Raw genomic sequence first — 6272 nt, 5'->3', positions numbered from 1 at the left:
GACTAGAGCAGGAGAAAGGCATGTTGTGACCTATTTGTAAGCGACCCAAACCTGTCTCCAAGCGAGCAGGTTGGCGCTCAAGCATCTTCCCTTCCAATTTTCTCTTAACGCCCACCAGGACTCTAAACATAGACCCAGAGCTGCTGACCCACGAGGCCGCTCTACCTCCACGCTGCGCCTGTTACCTCATATGGAGGAACAGCTCCATCATGGAGCTCTTTGAAATTCGTTTTCTATCCATCCCCCCCGAAAAAACGCCACGAAGAACGTCATGTAGAGATATTATCCACTGGATCCTTTATTTATTTATTTTTTACATGAAGGTAACTTAAAGGCTATTATCTATAAACTACATAAATGTATCCTGTAAATCAGCACTCCTTTCCAGTTATTTTGTCAAATAGGGGCACATGGGAAATCAGGAAATTGAATCAGGAATAAATGCCTAAATAAAAACTAAATACATAAACAAAGAAACTTGGACCTGGTTGAAAATAAAAGTAGTTATTTTAATTATTGGTTATTTCAATGGTGGCTGGATCTCATCTCTCCATGAGCATGGATTAGGAAGCATAAGGTGGTCACAGACCACACAATTAAACTATGGAGCAAAATGCAGACTGATTTCAAGTGTAAATACTCCTCATTCTGCCAAAAAAAATGTAAGTAAAATATCTATGATGGATACATGATACATATTATGGATCAGCCACTGGACACCTCGAGCTCCGGCTTTACCTGCAACCCTGCCCCTCATATGCAGGCATGAAGGAAATGTTAGTTCTCTGTGTCTGGAACATGTGGAACTCCGACAGCTTTAGGAAAAGTCGCTGAGACATTTACTTTGTCACTCAGTTGGAGCTGTGCAGGAATACAGCCTGACTGTATGCTTCACACAGATCCCACGGGAGCATGTCCAATATGAGCTGTGTGCCTAAAAAGGCGCGACGGACACATGAGTGAATGGCTCGGTGTCATCATGAGAACATCATGGCTAAAAATGACCAACTTGTTATACAGTAAACGCAAAGAAAGTGAATGAGAAACATCAAAGCATGATGCCTTAACATGTGCGGCATGTGTCACTTTACTCATCACAGAGTCAAACCGTGGGAGGACCGCCATTAGTCACACGGGCCTTTTTTTCCTTTTTCTTTTTTGCCTTTCTTTCTGCACGTGCACAGTCTTCTCGTGTTGTGTTATTTTTTACAGTTTGAACCGCAGAAGACTGCAATCTTCTGCACCCACTCTCCCCGCAGTGCAGCCCTCATCTCATAACACACACCGAAAAAGTTGCGGCAAATCCATACAGTGTGATGGGCCCTGTGCCTACTGTAGCTAGTGCTCTAGCGCCACCGAAAGGACGGCTGGTACACAGGCAGCTGTGGGAGCTGTAGGAGTGCGGTGAGAGCCTGTTGCGCAGTACAGTATGTGTGACTGCAGAGCAGTCCTGAACAGCTTGCGTGTCTCCTTTTCGTATGAGAACTAGTATCAGAAAAGTTAAACAGTTAGGAAACATGCAAGGAATAAATGCAAGCATGTGTTAGAGATGTTTAAACTGATTAAAATGGACAAAGTGTTGTACAGACAAGGCTGCTCTTTTCATTGAAGCATGTGAAAACACAACTTGACACATTTTAGATATAAAAATGAAGATTCAGAGTAAAGAAAAACAGGCATTCCAATCACATTTATTGTTGTTTTAATACCTGTTGTTTAGACATCTGTGATAGAAGCGGCAAAATGTCACTAAGAAGTTGGAGATTTTACAGTGTTTTTGCAGGCTATTGCAATCGTCACGTTTCCCTCTTTGATCAAAATGATCTGGATGATCAAGCGCATTCCACCTTTAAAAAAGGGGGGAAAAACTAGGGCGTGAACAGGATATCCATTCTGTTAAAATAAGTGATCGTTTGTGCTGTGATCAGACAGAGAATGCCTGTTTAGAGAGAGCAGCCCCCTCAGCTGAAGAAAAATGTAGCCGTCCTTTTCTTCAGAGAGCCCACGACAGCACGCAGAACACAAGGCGAGTGATGAAACAGAAGCTTTCTGCCAGCTTCAGGCTCTTGGGGCTGCAGATAAGAAGGAGATCTTGATAAAAAAGCTCAGCAGATTTAGTCTCATGCAGTAAAATGAGGACAAGACGGCATTGTAGAGCTTTGTAGAGCTGCCTGGCTGATTAAATGAAAAGCAGAGAAATGACCAAGAGACAGTTCTTATGTCCCAGGTTCTTGTTGCTGCTGTCTCAAGCTGTCCCATCCCCTACTGGGGGCTTTATATGAGAACCACTAAGCTCTGGAGAAACAGAGGATCTTTGATTATGTTGTGTTCTATTGATTATGGTGATATTGTTCATATGCATTCTTCTGCCACCACCTTAAAGCGTCTTGTTGTATATTCCAGTGCACAGTTTCATCACACGTGATGTCCCTTAATGTGAAAAGGTGGAGTGGTCCTCCTTAACAAAGAGCAGGGAGCAGCAGTATAACAACTTTTTCTTTTTGCTGTCACCACCACAAACAGCCAGGTTATCTCTGTTCTCTGCTTACATTTAAATACAGTGCAGCGTCAGACCACAGCTTACTGTAACATAGGTCTTAGAAAAACACAGGTTTTCACATTCTGTGTTGCTTACCAGTTGAACAAGCCAAAAACTTATGAAGTCCCATCTTCTGATTACATAATCCCTTTATGTAATCTGATTACATAAAGTGTTATCTGAATGTTTCTGCAATCACACTTGCACAGCTTCTAATTCTGAAAATATATCATAATGATTGTTTGTGCATTATATGTTTCTCTGCCTGTCCATCCATCCATCCATCCATCCATCCATCCATCCATCCATCCATCCATCCATCCATCCATCCATCCATCTTCTTTTGCTTATCCAGGTTATGGGGGCAGCAGCCTAAGCAGATAAGCCCAGACCCCCAGCCACCTCCTCCAGCTTGTCTGGGGGAACACCAAGGCTTTCCCAGGCCAGCCGAGAGATATTATCTCTCCAACTTGTCCTGGGTCTGCCCTGGGGCCTCCTCCTGGTGGGACATACCCGGAACATCTCACCCAGGAGGTGCCCAGGAGGCAACCGTGTCAGCTCGTGACCATGGGTGAGGGTAGGGATGTAGACTGACCGGTAAATCGAGAGCTTTTTTTTTGCACTCAGCTCTCTCTTCACCACAGCAGACCGGTGCAGCGTCCACATAACTGCACCCGCAACACCAATTCATCTGTCACGCCTAGAAATTCTGTCCATAAAGAAATTCTGTCTGCCCCTTGTCCTTAGACTTTATATGTTTTTTTGTGTTGTGTATGTTTGTGTACATGGGTTTATTCTTAAGATATAAACTGCAAATCTCAATGTGAGTACATGCTGAAGATAGGGACACACTCATATGTCAGTTGAATATCAATGCTGGATGAAGTTTTCTTGGTTTTCCTGCTATGAAAGTGGGATAAAGAACAGCAGAAAGTGCTGGTGCTGGAGCCTGTTCCAGCGGTCACAGGATGACCAGCAGGGTACATCTTGGACAGGTCACCAGAACCAGTTTAAATTAGGTACCAAACTATAATTTTAGGTTTGATGCTGTGTAGCTTCATGCTGCTTTGCAGCCAAAAATATCAGAAACAGCATGAACCTTTGTTATAAGGCACAATGGATCCATGCTTTCGTGTTTTTAGGTCAACCACAGCACGTTCAGAGTCACTTAAATCAATTTTTTGCTGGAGCCTATCCCTGCTACCATAGATGAGAGCCAGGGTACACCCTGGACAAGCTGCCAGCCTGTCACAGGGCTAAAACATAGAGACAACATTCACATCTATGGGCAATTTAGAATCACCAATTAACCGACAAACCCCCCTAAATGTATTTGTTAGGTGTACCTAACAAAATCAATGGTGAGTGTATGTGTGCAGAAGGAATAATGGGTACAAATCAGAGCCAAACCATTAAATAAGTCTAAATTTTCATCACATCTAATGTTTATATAGAGTATTGGCACACATTAATCATTACATATGATATCAGAGAATGTATGTTGCAAAAGGAGATATTGTCCCTGTTTGCCATGTCCTTTCTACTCATTAATAAACCTCACTTCCAGACAAAAGACAAAACGCTTCGTCTTGCATCGCCTCTCAAGCTGTTGAGCTTCTCTCCACCATATGATCTGCAAATGACTTTAATGAATGTGTGGAAAAGATGAGAGCAGGCCCGTCATCTAAAACAATGATGATGGCCTCAGGCCAGTCTAAATGAGTACAGGGAGAGTCAAAATCAGGTTTCACAAACTCCTAACCCCAACAGATGTCCAAAATAATTACTGCAATCTGTCTCCCAAGGATAAAAATAGGTGATCTTTACATATTTTGCAATATTAATGGACCGCTGTAGTAATGTCATCAAACCAACCCACCTCAAACCTCAATTAGCACTGCGGATGTTAGAGAGGATCAAAGGAAGAAGGAGGCATTTTCAGACTTGTCTCCTAACTGGTTATAAAATTAGTTATGAACTGGAATAATAGGCCTATACAGTAACAGGATTCTTTGGTGACTTAATGGGTAAATATGAAGACATATAAGAATATACAGCGCTAAGTAATTATCTTATGTTTAAATTCATATCCAGTACCACCAAGATAGACATCTTTGTGGTCTTCAAATAATTTTGTGACTCTACAGCAGCCAAGCAATACAAAAAACTATCTCCACCCACAGGAAGGACAAGAAACCTTAAAACACTTAACAACAAAGCCCGGTGTTCTGGGAATCCATCCTACCTGGAAAAACATCCTACCCAATGTTTCTGCACATGCGCACAACACCAAGGCCAAATTAACTACTTTTTCTCTCACCCATCTGGAATACTTCTTAAGGTTATGGTTATGGTTAGGTGTAGGGTTAGGTTTAATCGCAAGTCACCGTCAAATTATAATACGGGTAGGACGTTTTGTCAGAGTAGGATGGTTTCTCAGAACACCGGATCACAATATCACAGAGCCGGTGTGGGACTAGATGAAAAGACAGATGACACTGATGCAGTTCTCCAAGATGCTTGAGAAGCATTATGAAAATAGTTTGATGTGTTTTCATCAAACAATGTGTTTTCAAAAGTGCAGTAAACAGGACTTGTATGAAGTTAGCAAATAAAAGCTATTCATTGGGGATACTGAGCTGTTCAAAGCCAGAAACAGGAACAGACCAGAAACATTATCTCCTAGGTCTGCTCCTTCTAACTGGACATGTCTGAAACACCCAAGGCATTCAGGAGCCTTCCTATTCATAACAGCTCGCACTAACGTACAGTGACCAGATAGCCCATAATAACAGGGAGAATACCCCATAATCACAAACTCCTCACGGGATACCGTGATAGACTGTCGAATGCTTTGTCCAACTCAAAACACATATAAACTGGTTGCGCACAATCCCACGCACCCTCAAATACATTCATCAGGAAAAAGAGCTGGATCACTCTTCCATGTTCAGGAAAACACAATGTTCCTCTTAAATATGAGGTTCAACAAATGGACACATTTTCCTCACCAGTTCCACCAGTTCCAAGATTGATGTAGCTTCCTGATCGGAAAAGTGAAGCCAATGTGAAAGTACCTTAAACCTGCATTCTATTTAACAACCAACAGGTCCAACTCCTGCTTTTAGCAGGAGTTGGATTCTAGTAATCTGACAAAATACCCTTACTTTTTTTTTTCTATGAGGTAAGTAAATACTTAAGAGGTGGATTATGATCTCAATTTCTATTTTCAAGTCTTGTTAAACACAGTATGATGCAATTTTATGGCCCCAGTTTGAGTCAAAAAGGAGGATAAAGCACAGTGTGTTTAAGGGCAGACCTACTTTGTTACTGGCAAATGTGTCGGTCACAAAACGGCTCTTAGAGCCGAATCTTTGAAGTGAACGACGAGAGCCGTGGGGTTTATTTTTCTTTCTCTCACCCTCTCTCTCGCACTTTTTTCCTGCTTCACTCCGCACGCGAGCCTTGTGCTTTGCATTGGGAAGAGGGGAGACACACATTAGAAAGGTATAGTAATCATCCACAACTATTTTCAGTTGCAGATGATAAAGGATTCAGAAAGTTTATTCATGCAGGACCATATGACAGAGAATATGCATGTTCTTTTTGTTTTCATATTTTAATTTATATTTAATTGTGTTGTGGTTTGCAGTGTTTTGTGTTGTTTCACTTTAAATTTGTTTAAAATGAAAAAGCTGAAAATTTAAATAGTTAATAGTTGAAATGTAAATAG

Source organism: Aulonocara stuartgranti, assembly GCF_965226115.1.
Source record: "Aulonocara stuartgranti genome assembly, chromosome: 14".
In the NCBI taxonomy this organism is placed as follows: Eukaryota; Metazoa; Chordata; class Actinopteri; order Cichliformes; family Cichlidae; genus Aulonocara; species Aulonocara stuartgranti.
Note: the sequence above shows the minus strand (reverse complement) of the source record.